This window comes from Athene cunicularia (assembly GCF_003259725.1).
Source record: "Athene cunicularia isolate RWA chromosome 2 unlocalized genomic scaffold, athCun1 chr2_part1, whole genome shotgun sequence".
NCBI classification, from domain to species: Eukaryota; Metazoa; Chordata; class Aves; order Strigiformes; family Strigidae; genus Athene; species Athene cunicularia.
Window position 1 is genome coordinate 26,954,953 of NW_020799095.1, and position 19,585 is coordinate 26,974,537.

At 40.7% G+C, this 19,585-nt stretch overlaps 1 protein-coding gene across 3 annotated transcripts in view; it reads right to left on the reverse strand.

Moving 5' to 3' along the window:
- LOC113476491 (probable acyl-CoA dehydrogenase 6) overlaps window positions 1-19,585 on the reverse strand; it is a 75,631-nt gene that overhangs the window by 51,829 nt on the left and 4,217 nt on the right. The window contains exon 1 of one of the 3 annotated variants that reach the window (XM_026842146.1): window positions 15,146-15,219. The exons of 1 other annotated variant lie outside the window; for it this stretch is intronic. The gene's annotated coding sequence lies outside the window, so the exon portion shown is untranslated. Of the gene's footprint in view, window positions 1-1,076; window positions 1,098-15,145; window positions 15,220-19,585 lie in introns of those variants that run through there. One more of the 3 variants, XM_026842148.1, reaches the window with a different exon arrangement.

The window sequence follows — 19,585 nt, forward strand, 5'->3', positions numbered from 1 at the left end:
TACTTACTGAACTTAGGCCTTTTCCTGCTGGCAGTTCAGCACCACAGCAAAGTTAGTTCAACAGTCAAACATGAACAGCTTTCAAAACTGTCTCTCTTGCTGATGGTTTATAAAAAAAGCTTGAAATCAAAATCAACGATCAAATAAGACTATAAGCACATATATAAAAACTTCTCTCAGGCAGCATGTAAAAAACCAAAAAGGTCATTTTTCAATATTTCTATTTGGGAAAATCAAAAGCAGCATAAGAAATTATGCTGAGTTAAAAGATTGAAACCAGATCTAAGTTCTTTTTATTGCCACTAGACATAGAACATGCCAGGAAATGGTCTCTGTTGTTTCTAAGCTCTTAATCAAATAAAATACAGCTTTCCCAGTCAATAATGTATACTGCATTAACTATAGATAGTCGACTAGAAGACACCTCACTCAAGAATATCCTCAATTGCCACTTAGGATTTGGAGCAGCTGACGCATGGAGATCCAATAAACAATTCTACTGCAAGTAAACAATCTTACTATTCCTCTTCCTAAATATGAAGGGTGATAGAAACTGCAGTCACCCTTCCTACTACAGACTCAAGTCATTCAGCCTCCAGGCTCCTCCAAGAAACATGAAAATAGCTATTCTTGAACTCCTACATATTTCAAGAGACAGCTCTGCTTCCTTCATTCCCTCCTGAGATGAGGAAAACATACTGGAAATTGGGAGACTAATGTGAAAGCAGTCAGTTTTGAGATCTGAGTGAAGAATAAACCCTCACACTGCATTACCAAGATTTACAGCAGCTGAGGGTCTCCAAAATGTGGGGCACCCCTCCAGAAAGTAATTCATTTAGAAATACGTGTTGCCACTACACCAGGAACAGTTGTAAACTCACAGAAAAAAAGTCTTGCTAATATTTTCCCATCACAGTTGCTACTGTACTGGTTTTAATCAGGCAGATAGTTGGTTCATGCTGCCATTCAAACAAAATAATGGACAAAAGAATCTAATCCCTATGTCACTAAGTGACCAGACCCCACAGCAGTGAAGCAGTTTCTCAGACAGCTGGCCTCTGCTCTGCCATCCATACCTTTTGCTGCCTGGCAGGGTTACAGGTACATGGGAGAAGAGCCAGCCAGGTGGGATTTGCACAGCATGCCACAGCAATGCTTCCCATGCCTGCAAATCCACTGCTAACAACCCATATCAGAGCACTGAGTAAGATGTAAGACCTTAGACCAAAGTCACAGGCAAGAACCAAGCTATCAGCAGAAAAAAATGGACAGCATTGTTTTGAAAAATGTCAAAAAAGAAAAGAAATCTGAGCCTCCACATCTTTTCTAACAGGGAGACTCAGGTGTATGCTCTTCATGACAATTTGAAATTGCTTAAAAAATGATTACTTAAAACTGCGTTATGAAGCATGAGCAAGCTTCCTCACTGTAACCAAACTGGCAAGTTCTCAAATTTCAGTATGACACATTTTTTGCAAATTTATAGTAATGTCCACCTGCCTAATAGCAAGAATGCAAAACTTAAGAATTTGTAATCCTTCACTGAAATTTCACTTGCTGATTAACAAATAGCAATATGTCTATTAGCCAAACAAAAAGCACACTGATCCTCTAAGAAATAAGGCCTCCCCCACAGACCACCCATACCTATAAACACAGTCAGGAAAGGGCCTCAGAATAAAGATGACATTCCACAAGCAATGCATTTTTTCATGCTTTAGAATTCATAGCAAAATTAAAATTGTTCATTAATACTTCTTTAAAGTCGGGAAAATATATGTATGTCTGGATGATGCTCTTAGTCATATGGTTTAGTTTTGGATAGTCCTGCAAAGGACAAGGAGTTGGAATCTATGATCCTTAAGGGTCCCTTCCAACTTGAGACATTCTATGATTCTATGATGTGCCTTAACATGCATATACACATACACACACATATATGTATAAGATGACACACGTGTATCCAAAGAGTATGCACGTACACACGCCAGCTATGTATTTTGCCACTATTACTCTCATTACAGATAATGTGACAGGACCACTGCTTAGGGCTTATTTGGTTCTCCTTGTAGGACAAATGCCAAGTACAGCATCTAGGCCATTATGCCACTCACCTCTTCCCTGCCTGCAGATGACCAGTAGGGGTACTGAGAAAGCTGGAGAGATTTCCCTAAATCTACTCAGCCACAACTGAGCTTCAGTCTTGACCTAGAACTGCACCCAGTGCCTTTACAGAGACTGACTTCCTACCGTTCCTACAACTGCAGGTCTGGGTAATTAACAGTCAGTGCATTAGTCCAATTAGTTTCAAATTACATCTTTTTAAAAACTCACTGAGAATTACAGCAACTAAGACATGCTAATTAAATATTGAAGCAATAAGTGGAAATAAGCACCAGGAGAGGTTTTTCTGTGCCCCACTCCCAATACACAAAGGATTTAAGGGCATTTACTGAAACTCATTAATTGGATCTGTGAGCTTCTGCTTGACCCTTAATTTTTTTTTTAACATATTTAGGCTGTGTAAAATATGTATAAACACATACTACTGAAAATGGCTTTGTAAAGGTTTTCTTAGAGAAAACAAACCAGTGAGATCATCTCTAAAATGTCAAAAAAGCTTCATTGCTGTGTAACTAATGTAAAAAAAAAAACCCCACATTTGACAATAGTAACATACCATCTCAAGGCAATATAGAAACACTTTATTACCAGTATGCACAATATAGAGCAAAAAAGCACTCATCCAAAAATAGTACCATAATTTTTCTCACAATAACCTGAATTCATGCCATATTACAATAGCCCACAAGTGTAAGAGTGAGGAGTATATATGATGAAAAATGAATCGGATGGGTAATTTGACCATAAGCAGAGAAACAGTGTGGATAAAAAACATCAGTGAAAGGGAAAGATGGGACGGAATTTTTTTTCATAAATATTTATGGCATCAGTGATGATCATTACTCTGCCTGGTGACCCAGCAAAGGAAAAAAGTATTAGATTGACACATCTTTTGTCATCACGTCAAGGAAAATCCTGTCTGAAAAGCAGACTCTATGTGCTCTGCCCCTACCGTCCTCTGCTCCTCAGGGCTCTGCAGCACTAGCTTCCCACTCCATGCCCCCAGGCAGTGGATGGGCAAGAGGCAGCGTGTGGGGTGAGTGACTCCAAACACAGCTGCCCGAGCTGGTACAAAGGGAGCAGGTAAGATGGGTATCAGGCCAAAGGAGCAGACAACTTCGGCTCACAACACCATGTTTCTCTTCTTGGTGGCATTCCTTGCTGTCTCGCTCCTCCTACTGTTTAATGACTCTCTCAGACATGCAGGAACCAGTTACCTTTGGAACCTTGAATTAATCTGGCTAAGCTTGGTAACATCCAAAAATATTAAAGAAAACTGAGCACTTAAAAATGTAAGTGCCCTTTTTTTTTGGAAACCAAGCTAAAACACATCACAGCTTCATAACAACAGCTCTCAGTGCCCCCCTGGCCCCCAACAACCACTGCTGCAGCCAAGGTAGCATCAGTGTTATTTCATCACAGGTAAAACTCTGCCACAACTTTAAAAGGTGTTCTGGACAAGAAAGGGGATATGGTGACATCTGCCTGTTCCCAGAGCTGACACATCCATGGGTGGCTCAGGGAGCTTCCCGCAGTTAAAGAGAAGTTGCATGAGATGTTTTCTGCCCTTTAATCCAGGGTTTATTAAAGTCAGCAAGGATGCTACCTTTAAAATCACTGTGAGCAGGACTCACCACCTGTCTCATCTTCCCCTTACTCTGCATTGCACCAGCGTAATTGATCTGGTTACGCAGTACAAGGCAGCTCGAAGGCTTTGTTAGAAACCAACAAAGAAAGATGTGCTAAGGAAGTAAACAAAGAGGAAGGATGTTTTCACATCGCTTCCTTTTTCTCATTACAAGCTCAATTTTAAAAAACCCTACAATTGCAAATACGTGCCCAGCTCTCACAGTTGTTCAATAGAAAAAAGACAATAACCAACACTCAAGCCTTTGAAAGCTTATCTTGCAAAGAGGTTATTTAAACAAAGGTGATATTCAGCCCTAAGCAGATAAAAAGGCTCAGGTAAGCAACAGGGATGCCATATTCCGTTATCTGAGAGTCTCAGCCAGCAGCCTGAATGCTTAAGGCAATGCTGCAAGAACACGATACAACTCTGACATATGGTCTTCACAGAGTACTGTCTTGAAAATGAGCTTAACTATAATCACTTGAGTTTGTGTCATTTGCAGAGCAGGTTGCAACACACATGTCACAAAAAAAAAAAAAAAATCAATGCTTAGATTCTGGTTTTTATTGTCCATCTTCACAAACATGATGAGTTCAAAGTCTATGTTGAACATGGATATTTTCATATGGGCCTGCACTTTAGAGTGACTTCATGAGAACTGGGGATGAGTCTCTTTAACCAAGTAACAAGCGATAGGACAAGAGGGAATGGCCTCAAGTTGCACCAGGGAAGGTTTAGACTGGATATTAGGAAGCACTTCTTTCCAGAAGGGGTTGTTAGGCATTGAAATGGGCTGCCCAGGGTGGAGTCCCCATCCCTGGAGGTGTTTAAGAGTCGGGTTGACATAGCTCTGAGGGATATGGTGTAGTTGGGAACTGTCAATGTTGGGTTGATGGTTGGACTGGATGATCTTCAAGGTCTTTTCCAACCTAGACAATTCTGTAATTCTGTAATTCTATTTGTTGTCCTAAATGATGTTCTTATTAGTTGCAATTTTTTTATTTACGAGTAAAATTGCAGCTGACCATTAAAAATGCATTTGTGGTATCCTTCAGATTCTCCAGGGTCAGCTGAAATAAAAACATCTCTGCCAAGTGATTTCACAGCCTGCTGTCTGAGCAACAAGAACATTTTTTAATGTTTTAAAAACATTCCCCATATTTCTGAAATTAACCACTCTCACAACAAAAACAGCTTTACTGAAAAAGTCACAACAAAAATGGGGAGCTAGAGGAGAAGCTAAGCAGGTATGTAAGGAGATGCTGGAGGTAAGCATTTCTGTGCATGGTTCATCTGCTGGGGTCTTTCAAGTCCTGGACTACAGTAATTCCCCTAAGATTTTCTGAAAACAAATGCAAACCATCTTCATCAGGAATTTCCCATCTCTCATGTACATCACAGCCACCCAGCCTCCTAAAATTAGGGTCCAGTTTCTGGCTCTGCTCCAGACTGCCTTTGCCACCTCTGCATTTCAGCTCCCAGCTGTGAAGCCTTCTCTGGGCAGCTGGCTCAGGCCAGCGATGAGCTCTGGGCACCTACCAATGCCCCAGCATCACAGGCCCTGCTTACAGTGGCGGCCTCCAGACAAAAGCAAGAATAATTATGACCATATGAGAGTTTCCATCCCACTTTCATAAGCCTGCAAGTGTAGTTCTTGCGTTGTTTTTTGCCTTTTAAAATAAGCCAGTATTTCTCTGGCATAAATAGAGATAAAAAGCAATCATGTAGGGGCTTGTGCAGCTCCAAAACCAAGGATAATTGCAAAACACGAGCCTTACCTCATCACTGTTTGCTTTACAGTGCATTTTGCAACTGTGGCCATAGACAAATTGGTGCCTGCTGTCTACATTAAGTTTTGATTTCTCCTCTTATTTGCTGTATTAATGTTCCTCTTTTTTTTTTTTTTAACAATGCATCAACTAAATTTTAACTTCATTTGGTTTTTTTTGCAAACGTTTATGTTTACACTTGCATGTCCATGGCAACTACTTCACAGCTAGTAGATATTTGGGACTCTGAGAAGAATCTGGGTGTTTCATTTCACCTTTTCTCACTGACCTATGTTATGACTAAAAATTTCAATTAATCCCTTTATTATTATTCATCAGAACTTCTTCCTTTTATTTCTTTTTGCCTTTTTTTTTTTTAATTATTCTATTTCTCTTCCCTCAAAACTATGTTAGTATGCTTCAATAACTAACTTTAAGGATATTCCCTTGCCAGAAATTAAACTGCAGAGCTTTGTGGTTATTTCTGAGTGCTGTCAGATTAAACTTAATATTAAATTAAAAGCTGTTTTGTAATGTCAAAAAGAATGTTCTGTATAATAATCTGCCTTCTGATGGTAATTTTGTCTAATTAATGCCACCTTTTCAGGCAGTCTTTTGTGTTCTGAAGTTTATTCTGTACTCCCACATGGAAAATGAGATCATTCAGCATGTGGAGGCATTTACAGAACACAGCTCACTACTACCCATTGAATCAATAAAATACTGAAAGGAAGGGAAAATTATTTTAACATACCAACCGATTTTTTCCTTTAAGCAGTAACAGCATTCTCATTCAAAAGACAGCAAAGGGGATGATGGTAGCTGGTATTAGATATCATCATCCTTCACATGTGCTGCTCCATCTCCACATGAGGACACTGAAAGTTTCAGCTGGAGGTTTTTTCCATCTTTCATTACAGACGAGCTAGTTACAGTGCTTGGTGGCAGGCAAGGGGGCAGGCTCATCCCCCAAAACTACAGCCATGTCAGCATACCCACTCTCTATCCAGTTTCTCCTCACTAAATCCATCAGTGGAGGATAATCCACACCACAGCAAGAGACAAACACAAATCTACCCAAATCTAGGCAAAACATTTTAAATCCATGCAGGGTAGCCATATCCACAGTAATCAGCATGAGCCCCAAATGGCTTGGAAGTAGGACAAAAGACCTCATGCTGTCTCCTGATTCCCCATCATGCAGGCACAAGGTACAACAGATCATGTCCTACCCTATCCACTTTGCTCCACACTTTTCCTTGCAGAAACCACACTATGCTATAGATCTAGATAACAGTCACTGCAATGGTAAAAGTCTCTGTTAATATTAATAATCTTGTATTTTTATTTTGACAGTCTTAGATTGTTTTAAAGTCACTTGCCTTAAATCTGGGAGCAATTAAAACCTGTTAAAGCTTTAGCAAGATGGAAGATTTTGGAATTCTCTACATTTTCTTGTTTTATGTTTCAGACACATAGCTAAAACTGCTTGAAAAATAACCTCAAAGTTCAATGCATTCTGTTCCACTCTTTCTCCTGTTTCCAATCAGAAGCCTGGCATTTCCCCTCCTTTCCCTAATTTAGCAGGCAGCACCAGAGAAACTGTGCAATAGCCCATTCTGATCTCCACAGACAGGTGTAACTCTGAAACCCCTGGAGTCACTTAAGGGCTACACAGTGCAGTGAGTCTATAGGCCAGGTCAGTTCTTGTGCATGTCAGTTTGCATGAGCATGTTGAGTGGGCATCTTCAAAATTGAGGGTCCTTTCAGTTTTAAAAGTACCACCCAGCAGAACTCATAACACTTTTTTTGTACATTACAGAGCTGCTGGTGACTCGAAGTTGATGATCAGTAATAGCAGATGAAGTTTTCAAAAACCAAAATACACATCTCTCTTCTAGGAGAGAAGAAGCAAGAAATAGCAAGAAGCAGCAAGAAATAAATGCAAAACTGGAATAAAATTAAATTAGCATATTGAAAATAGTTACAACACAAGTTTCTCAAAAGAACCAGAACATTTCCTGTTGAAATGATTCCTGCTTAAAGAATTTTTCTCCTGATATTTGTTTCCTCTTGTATTCTCCTCTCTCCAACACATCCTCCTCTGGGACTATGGGACTTGATGACATCCAGCAGGAAGAGAGAGAGGATGGGATTCCCAACACTGTGTTTGGAAGGAGATAAGGAGAAAGCATAGGAAACTGCTTTTACTCCTGAGAGAATCCAGTTTATCCAGACGTCTTCTTAGCATGGTGACCAGGAGTCCAGAAGAGACCTCTCCAAAGGTAGCAAATGCATCATACTTCCTTTTACAGGTCTACCAGCCCACAAGTTTTACAAGCACAAACCAGGTTGTATGATTTACGCAACTTTTCCCAGACAGAGGCATGTAAAGAGAACAACACAATGTATAAAGGGGTCAGAGCTCAAATCCTCCGCAGAGTGCAAAGATGCAACCATCCTCTCTTCTCCCTTAGAAATGAAGCGCTGCTACAAGCATCAGCTGCCACAACTATATTTTAGCAATGCAGAACCTGACACATGCAGAATAGGAGTTAGTCTATCACTTCAAGAAGGACAGCACACAGGTGGAATGGAGAAGAAAGCCAAGGGAGTCTTTCAACAGCTAAAAACATTTTACACGGTTCCCTTTTGTTCTTCCAAACAACCCCAAGCACAGTGACACTGTCCAACCAGCAAGACTATCCTTCCTCCATGGTGCCGAAGGACCTGGCTAAATGCAAAATAAAAAGCAGTTTGAGTGTGATTTTTTTTTTTTAAATCATGTGCCAAGTATGACACCAGTCTTGTGCACAGGAAGCATCTGGACACATTGGAAAGAATTTCCTGACTCGCTGCAAGTAACAAGCGCAGCTAACAGCTTCTTTCCATCAGCTACAGAAGAGCAAATTGCTGCCATTCCACTTCCCTTTGAATAAAAGGGGAAAAAAACCTCAATATTCTACTTAAAATAGACAAAGCCCAAAAAGGTAGTAGAATGCATTCAGAGGTTTTTTGGTTTGGTTTGTAAACACAGACTTCCACTATACCAGGATTTAGCCTGAAGTGCTCAGCTATAAGAAGACAGACTTGGAAAGCAAATCCCTATTAGAATGCCAAAGGAGTAAGATATTCTATTTATCTTCCAAAATAGAACTCCTGAAAAGGTTATTGCGCAAGAACAAACAAAAGACCAGGTTAAGGAAACACAGCATGGTACTAGCTCAAGGAAAAAATATGCAATTTAATCTTTAATAAGTTTCCCCCACAAAGCAAAACCCATCTCTCTAAATTTCTCTTAAATGGCATTGGCTTTGAAAAATAAATCCACAGCAAGTAGATGATAAAAAAACAGCCTCAAATTTCTGCCTTCAGGACCTTACAGTCTTTAGTAATGCCATGAATAACTGACCATAATAGATTATTTTTTCCCCTTATGACCAGAATTTCATTAGTTTTTTGCAAACTATTTTTATTAACCTCACAGCAAATAGCAGTTGTCAGAGAAGTAACACAAAGACCCACCTGAATCCCCTGAAGAGGGGAAAATAGGCAAGAAGAAACAGGTAAGAGCTCAGTGGGTAAACACAAGTAGACAGAGGTGGCTGAAAACAACTGGTAATGTCTAGAAAACAAATATGATTAGTAATGACCTGTAAAAAATGTGATCATAACCATTCCAATAGATGAAGAAGGATGGAAGTGTAAAAATTAAGTTTCCTCTCTTGAGCTGGGGGAGGATCCTGAAAATCGGAAATACCCATTGTGGGTTTTGTTTGTTTGTTTGTTTAATTACTTGAGCTTTTCATTCCTGGCAAAATGGAATGAATCTTTTCATGACAGGAGTTCTCCAAGATATGATCTTTCCACATGAGCTCTGCCTCTGCCATGCTCCACCTGAACTAGCAGCTCTGGACCAGCTGGGTGCAGCCTGATGTCATCTTCCCTTTGTGCTCCACCAGCGCATGGAGAGGGCTCTGATGGGATGACTGCATAAGCCCGACCTCAGATGGCACTTACCACATAGTTTTCAAGTAGGAAAGAATACTCAACCCTTTCTATCATAGTCTTGAAGCTGCAAAGCTCCCCATGGGTCAAGAGGTAGTGAGAAATGTTTCAGTCAAGAAACCATCTTCCAGAGCTCTTCAGGGTCATGTGCCATCCTCCCCAACTACAGTAGTACCCACACTGTCCAACTGAAGTATCAGGGCTGCAACCTGCATCTCAGTGAAGCACTAAACTCCATCCAGCGGAGTACAAATCACCCTTGAGCAGTGTCTGCCATAAACAAATGCTGAAACTGCTCTCAGACATGTTGATGTGACCAACATCCTACAGCACATCTCAGCCCAGAGGGTGACTAATGTGATGAGATAAAGTCCAGATTTCTGGCATATAACTACAACCTCTTGCTGGGACTATAGGTGTGATCCACCTACTTGCTACTATCCACCTACATGCTACTTAACTTGTGCCAGTCTTAGACCCCAGCACACAGAGCAGTGCTGGATGTGCTATTCAGGGGGGTATTAGTGAGCTGTAGAGGCCATAGAGTGTAAGAAGCTGTGAAATGCTGTATCCACCAGAGTAAATGAGTAGCTGATGATCAGAAATACAATTACTCTCCCTGAAGTAACTGTGGATGGTCCCACCATCTATGAAAATATGTAATAGTTGCTGGATTCCTATTAAACTTTGTTCCTTGTGACTTATGTGGGATGAGTTTCAGAGGTTATACATAATGTAAAAATTTAAAAAAAACCAAAACAACTTCCTTTCAGCAGGCTTATTACTCACTGATCTTCTACTCTGCCAAGAGACCCCAGTTCTTGAATAATAAAGCAAGGGTGAACATAATAGTCTCGTTCATTTCCTCTGACGTACAGAATAGGAAGGAGAAGAAATGCTGACTGAAGTCACCTTCAGAGATTTTTAAACCATTTAATGATGCCATAAAAAACTCAAATACCTGCCCCTGTGATACTCATTCAAGGAAATTTTCCATTAATTCTGCCCTTTGTTTCCCTGTTCAGCTGTACAAGTAAAGCTAATTTGTAAACGCTTGACGTTCTGGGCAAGTGCACATTTTCTGTCAGCTTCACAGGCCAAGGAAGTGCACATACACAGATCATGGTGTTTCAAAGGTCCTACACAAAAAAAGTCCCTGACATACTCCATGAGCTGTGCTGTGATCTGGCTCCTGCTTTCCAGCACTGAAGACATTTCCCAGAGCAGGCAAGACCCCACAGCAGGTTTGTGGTCTTATAGGAAACAATAGCTACTCTAATAGAGATGACTGAGAAACCAGCTCTTCTAGGATACACCAGGAAAGGCAGAAAGGTAACAAATAGGCATGTTCTTCAGAAAATACCACTGTTCTGCAAGAAATACTTTGTGCCAAATGATATCCCATGCATCTGCTTGAGAAACAAAACAAGGAAAAAAAAAAAAAAAGAAAAAGAAAAAGAAAAACCTGACCCTGAAGTCCGATTTCAAAACTGATTCTGTGAAACAGAAAAGTGGTATTAAATTTCAGTGTATGTACAGTTCTGGTGTTTAGAAGAACACTTTCCTTATCACACTGTCCTTCACAGTTGGTCAACATTTCAAATACTTTTTAACAATTCTTGTCATTCCAAAAAGGCTCCAAGCTCTTTATATTACTGAAAAAAACCCCTAGTAGATTAAGGTATTTAATGGATTTCTTGAATAGACAGAAAGAAAATAATAAAAACATGAAGTCTTAATTCAGCCTGCCTTTTCACATGGGTTTGTCTGGGTTTGGGTTTGTTTTTTTTAACTGACATGTAGTTTTCCTATTTTTTTGCTTTCTTCTCTTCAAACAGAGTGAAGCTCTACTGCGTCCAGCTGATCATGACTTTGAAGTGGCAGCTCAAAACAAAACACACTTGGAATAGAAGCATTAAACAAATCTTCACACTGTCTGGCATTTTCTTCCCCATTTCCTCCTGAAGCGCATTATTGCATGCCCACTTCCCAACCTTTGCCCCATTAAACTTCTCACGCATCTCCTCCCAATGTCTCTGCCACAAGGTCAGCTGCAAAATAACTGAGACAGCTACTCAGATTTCACTGGCACCATGCCACAAAGGCAAGGCTTCAACAAACTGCCCAGTGCATCTAATAGGCCAGTCCTGCTCAGCGGTCCTTCCACCTCCCAAGACTGATATTGTTCCACAGAGCCTTGGAGTTGTGGTATTTTCCCATCCTTTGTTTTTATATCGTACACCCATTTCCCACGGAGGTTGCAGTGACACCTGATCCAGTTTGCCCTGAATGTTAGCTGCGCATTTCCACTTAAAGATGATCTCTGCACCATTCTTTCAAAACACGTAGGAGACCAGATAAACAAAACCCACTAAGACTACTACGTTAAACTTCCAGCATGTTGATACTAGTCTGTAGAGAGAGCATCATACCTAAGCAGGGCTTAAAAAAAACCCAAAGAAGAAACCAACCAACCAAATTAAAAAACCAAACCCAAAACAAGCAAACGAATCCCCCAGCAGCTTCAAAAAGGCACTTTTCTTGTATTCTTATTTGGTCCTATGACATTCACAAAAAATGAAAATCTGAAAAACTCAAGCACAAATAAAAAAATTTCCTCTGCTTTCATTCAAAATTCTAAGAGAAATAGCTATTAATTCATCATATCTTATCAATGTCCTGTCTATATTGGATTACAGTTTTCAGGAAACATATTTGTGTTGTTCTCCTTGGACATTATAGATTACATTAGAAAAAAACAGCTCAGGTGTGAATACCTGATATAAAGTGGCAATCAGTTCACAGCCATGTCCCTTAGGAACCAAAGCAGTAAGACCAGACATTTAATGCATTTAGGTATATATTTAAACAAAAGGGCTAAAGGTATCTTCATGATCAAAGGCATGACAGGTATCTGACAGGCCAAGGAGCACCAGCTTTTCTCGTTGACTCTGTCAACTGTCAGGAATATGCTGTCCATGAGAAAAAGTTAAAACATTTATTTTATGATAGATTTAAAAAGACGAGATAAACTTGCATTCTAGATTTATTTCTTCTTTTAGTAAAGGGCACTCTCAGATCTTATTTTCTTAAAGTAGAACATTAAAACATATATCTACATGCTTTGCTGAGAAGTTGTCTGCTTGGCAGATCATTTATGGTTTCTAGGAACAGGGCAATGAACCTAAATTGGAAAAACTCTCTGACCCATGAATAATCCTTATTCATGTGAAAATAAGCCAAAATAATAACGATAAGACTCCAGATTAAATAATTTTATGCATCAGGCAAGAACCCTGAGCACTGGCTGGGACAGAAAAGCTGTAGGTCAGACGAACAGTTTCCTTCTGGTAGGTCCAAGGTTCAGGCACAGCTCAGCCTAGCCACCTCCTGTGAGACTGCCAGCTCCAAGGCACCACTGAACCCCTCAGCTCCTGGGAAATGTTACAGAATTGAGTAACTGCCAACAAATTTCTGAGTGATGCTCAGTAATGGGCTGCTGCTTCTTGTAACAGCAGCGCAAAAGCAGCAGAGTCCATGCTTCCCGTCTGCTGTACGTATGTATAGCTATCTGAGGCTATAAGGAGATAGTATGGATAACAATCACAGTAGTGTGGTTTTGAACACTAATTTACTGCTCTTTTTTCATCCAAGTCACAATGGGACACAATTTCTCTGGAGAGAATAAAAAAAGAAATTAAAAATTATATGGGAAAGAATAAAAAATGTTCATCAGAACTAGTATTTGTGAATAATCAGCCCATATATTGCATTCATCATTTTTCTTATCACTGTGAGTGAAGCAGGAAGAGTCACAAAAGAAGTCTGTCTAACTAGTGAAGTTCCCTAAAAGGCAACCAGGACAAGCAGTCTGTGGCAGCTTTGGGGTCTGAAAGGTTTGATGGGGGCCATGGTGCTCCCCAAACAGAGCTTCACGGCTGGGTCACAAACTGACTGCTGTCCTCTTCCTGAGGGAACCATATGTGCAGGGCAACCAACACAAAGCCCTTACTAACTCCAAATCTGGGTGCAGGTTTCCATGTACTCAGAAGTTTGAGGAATGTACATATGAGCACCTCAAAACAGTCACCCCACCAGCAATCCCTGCAGCAGTGGCAATTATTTTACAGAAAAAGAAGTAAAAGACTTCACAGTAGAAAGCTTCCCTATTGCAGCAAGTCTCCTATGTAGTGCTCATGATACCTCAGCACTGGGTTACAGCAGTGTTATTTTAAATAGTAAGATTTGAAATATGAACTTTACACGGAAAGTGGGTATACGCCTTTGAATATGTTAAAACCAAACAAATGGGTAACACTGGGCTGAACTGATTACCTGGATATTTCTTTCTTTAAAATTGTATAGAGGTTTAAAACAACAAAAATAATCAAATATTTCTTCTCTGTATATAAAAATATATTTATAAAATGAAACATACTTTAATGCAATATAGATATAAATTTATTATGTATGTAGTAATAAGCATGATTGCATAAAGTAGTATGTAGGACAGAATATTATTTTTCCATATGGGGTATACATTACGTTTGGACAGAGCAGTCACACACCTCAGCCTCCAGCTCAGCTTGCACACCCCGCTTACGAATTTACACAGTCCCCAGAGTTGTGAATAATACAATTCAAGTTACAATGGCACCAAACACCTGCTTGCCTCCCCACAAATGATCCAGGTGGTTGTCTTTCACTGGTCAGATTGTCCAGTCAACACAACAAGTTTTGAACTTCTAAAGCATCACTCACTCCTGCCTCCAATGTATCTTCACTTCAAAAACAATTCACGTCTCTAACATTTAATAATCAACTGGAAATGAGAAACTAAGGGTACATAGATTGTTTGTTGGGACTGACCACTAAGCTACAAATCAATGCATTACTTAGACTAAGCCTATAAAAGACTTTCAACCTGGTTGTGCCAACAAAACAGAGTGTAGGCTCCAAATATTTTTCAGACCAGTTTAAAAGACTTTAGAAGTCACTTACAAGAGGATATCATGCACTCTCTGATGTGCATATCAGTATTACATGATGGTTAACAATGAAATCAAAGTAGATCTTAAAGCAATATGCACACGAGCCCCATATCACATAACTAGACATGGTTAACTTCCAGGTTTGTTGTGAAATGGTGATACCTATTCCACACCAAACAGCATGATTAAAAATACGGTGATTTCAGTTGTCTACATCTTTACCTCAAAACTCGTTTGTTCCAGTCCATTAAATGAGAAAGCTGCAAATGGCCAGCTCTAACCTTATCTAAGTATTAAATCCCAAGAAACCAAATTCCTTGTATCGCTATCCTTCCCTGACACCTTTTTACTACTGTGTAGCATATAAAGTTATTGAACACTATGTGTATTACTTATCCTGGTAAGCAAATTGTCTGTCACATACAGGCTCACAAAGACTGGGTCCATGCCTTTCCCTGTCCTCCTTTCTGGGATAAATGCCAAAAAGGATTAGTGCTATCCCCAGAAGTCCAGTTTACATCAGAGGAAACCCTACAGTTGTGTTGCAAGGGTAACAACAAGATTCACGAAGGTGGCTGCAAAGTTAACCATATGTCAGAAAGGGAGAAAGATATTACCAATACCCGTTTTTCACTTGTATGAAAAGGCACTTCACTGGTGTGGGGACCTCTGAACTTCCTTACAGATGCTGGAGCGACTAAGGGCTTATGCAAGATCTCCAGGGATTAGATTATTAATGATGCTTATGATTTTGCATGAACTGGGTCACTAGCAATTAGAAATGTTAGATCAGAATAGGAGAACCAAAACTAAACACAGTTCTTGTATTTTTTTTCCTCATTTCTTCTTAATCAGCTACACATGTTCTGGTTTGTGAAGGCTGGACAGAGGCTTCTTGCCTTGCTCAAATTTGGGGGAGAGAAACACTTGCCTAGGCACAACACAGTCTTACTGCAATCTTGTTAACCCTCTCTTCAAGCGAGATGTCATTCAAAGTCTGTAATTTGGTTATTGACCTACGGGATCTGCAAGTGTTGGCAAGTCAATAACACTTCAGAGACTTTCCATGTCAAACTCAGAATGACTGTTTCACAGTATTTTTCCCCATTTCAGCCCCAGGAAAGAAATCAACCTTCACTCCCAGCAGTTAATAATGCAAAAGTGAGTGGGTAAAAACGAATCAAGCCTATGTTTCACAAAGGCAATTTTCCCACGCTCTCCACACTTGCTGGACTAACATGTCTCAAGGCGTAAAAGGTGCATTTATACCTGTCAGAAAGCTTTCCAATTATGCCATCTGGGTATATGACAGATGTCAAGAACCTAGCATCAAACTTTTGAGACTGGGAAAAGACAGTTATGTATAAATTAAAGAGACTTATAATACCAAGGTTATTTTAGAATACACTCATTCATTGGCCCATGCTTTGTCAACAGAGAGTCTTGCCATTCGATCCACAGAAGTACAAGGATAAACTCAATTCTTTTAATGGAAAGTCCCAAACAGTATGTTTTGCTTGATAATGTCTCAATCCCTATATTCTTTACAGGTGTTATATTTCATATTTCTCTAATCTATTCAGCTGCTCTCTTTAATGTGTACTTTTCTTCTATTCACAACTATAAGAATAAGAACATAGATGTTTTTACCAAATGTGCCTCTTCAAAAACCCCCAAATCCAACAATTTTCTAGAAAACTGAAGGAAATTCAAACCAAAGTTATATACAGAAACATTTAGAAGCATGGAAACAGGAGGAAAACAAAACCAAGAATACCCCACAAAAGGATAAAACAAAGTCATCACAAAAGTTAATTGAAGTATTCAATTCAATGATTAAAAGCATATAGTCCACAGCTTCTGAAACAGGTCAATTTCCAAATGATCATAAAGTACTATTAAGAGTCTTGATTGCTTCTTCCCGTGTTTTATCATAATGTTATGTCAAGAAATACCATCTGGCTTTTGGTCCAGTTCAGTGCCAACTAGTCAAATTAGTTCTCCCTCACAGGTTACATCTGGCTCCTGATTCAGCACCTGGACCTCAGAGCAGTTCCTCCTCTCACTTTTTTATAGAGAAAGAAAACTATTGTTGTTGCAACTTCAGCGTTAGGGAGAAACTAAAACTCTAACTCATCTAGTGATGAGATTCATCTGTCCTGAAGCTTGAGGCATTAGTACAAAAAAAAAAAAAAAAGACAGAACCAGAGATAAGACCACAATTTGGATTCTGGAAACCGAGGTTCTCACTCTGACACCCTTTTATCATGACCTTCCAACATCACAGCTGTATCTTTACTTCTCTTCCTTGCCTTTTCCTTCTTTATTTCTGGGCTGCATTTCCCCAAAGACACATACTTCATATGTAAATACATAGAGTTTTGTGCGACCATGAAACCTCATTAACAAGCCTCATACAAAGCACTCAAGTTGGTGCACGCTTAGCCTAAAATAAAGTGCAAGAGAGAACGATGGACTCTCCTGCACCACCTGGGGCACAACCCTGCACACCATGTGGAACAGGGATGGAATAGGGACAGCTGTTTGTAACTGTCTCTTAGCAACAACCAGTGACTAAGCACTCTCAGTCAACTTCAAGACACCACATGGATCTGCCAGTTCGTGCAAAGCCCATGATATGCAGAAGTAAATTTGGCACAGCAGGTATGCTTGAGAGAAGTGAGCATCAAGAACTCAAGCACTTAACTGCACGTACATAGCTGAGCATTTCTTCCCAGTTAGACACTTTTAACTTCTTCCAGGAAAGAGTCATTTTTAATTTCTTTCTCAGTACCATTTCAACATAACCTGCAACTACCAGCGGTACACATACCACATTTCAGAAATTCCTAATCTGCCCCTAAGGTATTGGTAGATGCATACATGAAAGGGATGAGTTACTTCTGTGTCCTGCATTACAAGCCACAAGTGTGAGGATTTGCTTTATCTCAAGCACAAAAGCAGAATCCCAAGAACTAATCCGATCCCTTTATCAACAACGTATTTAAAGGAAGATTATCTCTTCTACAAAGACTCACTGTCCTTCAGTAAGTCTGTTTTCTGCTGGGTGTTTCTACAAAACTGCTGTTGATAGCTGAACAAGCTATTCCCAGAGGTACTGTTGCACTTCCTAAGCAGCATAAAGCATTCATGTTTCCAAGTCATGTGCAGAGTCAGGAATAAACAAAGACACACTCAAGTGCTCATTTTCTTGTCTGATCAGAAATACCTGATGATTGGTGAAATGCAGCGAAACAAACTGTTTTCAATTGCATTTCATCCTGCCTATGCAAGTTACTAGACGGAACTGGAATTGTAAGCGTTTCACAAGAGGGGAGGGGAAAAGAAGTCTCAGATACACAGAACTTGTATGTACACATACAAACCCCTGTTTTCAGTAGATTTCAGTTCAATCCACTGAATTAAGAAGGTCAGATAAGCACCTGAAATTTCTTATATGTATCTGACTGAGGTCTCCAAACCCCTGCCATCTATCACTAATTCTGTCATCAATTTGATTCAAATAAAGCAGTGACTGATTTTGGTCTACTGTTTTTTAGAAGCTTATCAAAATTATTTCTTGATTGCAAAACAGGTATACCTCATAGCTGGTAAACATTTCAGAGTGTTGATTTACTAGTCTATTGGTATCTGAAAACATGGCATGATGGCTTTTCTCCCATACTTTCAGAGAGCATCTATTATTAATTAATTACTACACTCCTTTCTAAGTGAGAAAGAGATCAAGCAGTTAGTTGAGCTGGCTATGCTTAAATCTACTAAATCAAGCACAAGCATTACAGCTGGTCCACTCCTGCAATACAGAAATAGCTTTGGGCAAATTAATTATCTTCTGACAAATATACCCCTTTCAGCTTTTATCCATAGGTTTTTTCAGTTATTCTCTTAGAGGGTATAAAACCCAGTTTCATCTGAACTACTAAATCCCTTCACTGTCCTCTTTTGCACATTCTATATAATAATAAGACTTAGTGTTACAGAAAAGGGAAAAGGAAAGGGAAAACAGAGGAGGAGAGGAGAGGAGAGGAGAGGAGAGGAGAGGAGAGGAGAGGAGAGGAGAGGAGAGGAGAGGAGAGGAGAGGAGAGGAGAGGAGAGGAGAGGAGAGGAGAGGAGAGGAGAGGAGAGGAGAGGAGAGGAGAGGAGAGGAGAGGAGAGGAGAGGAGAGGAGAGGAGAGGAGAGGAGAGGAGAGGAGAGGAGAGGAGAGGAGAGGAGAGGAGAGGAGAGGAGAGGAGAGGAGAGGAGAGGAGAGGAGAGGAGAGGAGAGGAGAGGAGAGGAGAGGAGAGGAGAGGAGAGGAGAGGAGAGGAGAGGAGAGGAGAGGAGAGGAGAGGAGAGGAGAGGAGAGGAGAGGAGAGGAGAGGAGAGGAGAGGAGAGGAGAGGAGAGGAGAGGAGAGGAGAGGAGAGGAGAGGAGAGGAGAGGAGAGGAGAGGAGAGGAGAGGAGAGGAGAGGAGAGGAGAGGAGAGGAGAGGAGAGGAGAGGAGAGGAGAGGAGAGGAGAGGAGAGGAGAGGAGAGGAGAGGAGAGGAGAGGAGAGGAGAGGAGAGGAGAGGAGAGGAGAGGAGAGGAGAGGAGAGGAGAGGAGAGGAGAGGAGAGGAGAGGAGAGGAGAGGAGAGGAGAGGAGAGGAGAGGAGAGGAGAGGAGAGGAGAGGAGAGGAGAGGAGAGGAGAGGAGAGGAGAGGAGAGGAGAGGAGAGGAGAGGAGAGGAGAGGAGAGGAGAGGAGAGGAGAGGAGAGGAGAGGAGAGGAGAGGAGAGGAGAGGAGAGGAGAGGAGAGGAGAGGAGAGGAGAGGAGAGGAGAGGAGAGGAGAGGAGAGGAGAGGAGAGGAGAGGAGAGGAGAGGAGAGGAGAGGAGAGGAGAGGAGAGGAGAGGAGAGGAGAGGAGAGGAGAGGAGAGGAGAGGAGAGGAGAGGAGAGGAGAGGAGAGGAGAGGAGAGGAGAGGAGAGGAGAGGAGAGGAGAGGAGAGGAGAGGAGAGGAGAGGAGAGGAGAGGAGAGGAGAGGAGAGGAGAGGAGAGGAGAGGAGAGGAGAGGAGAGGAGAGG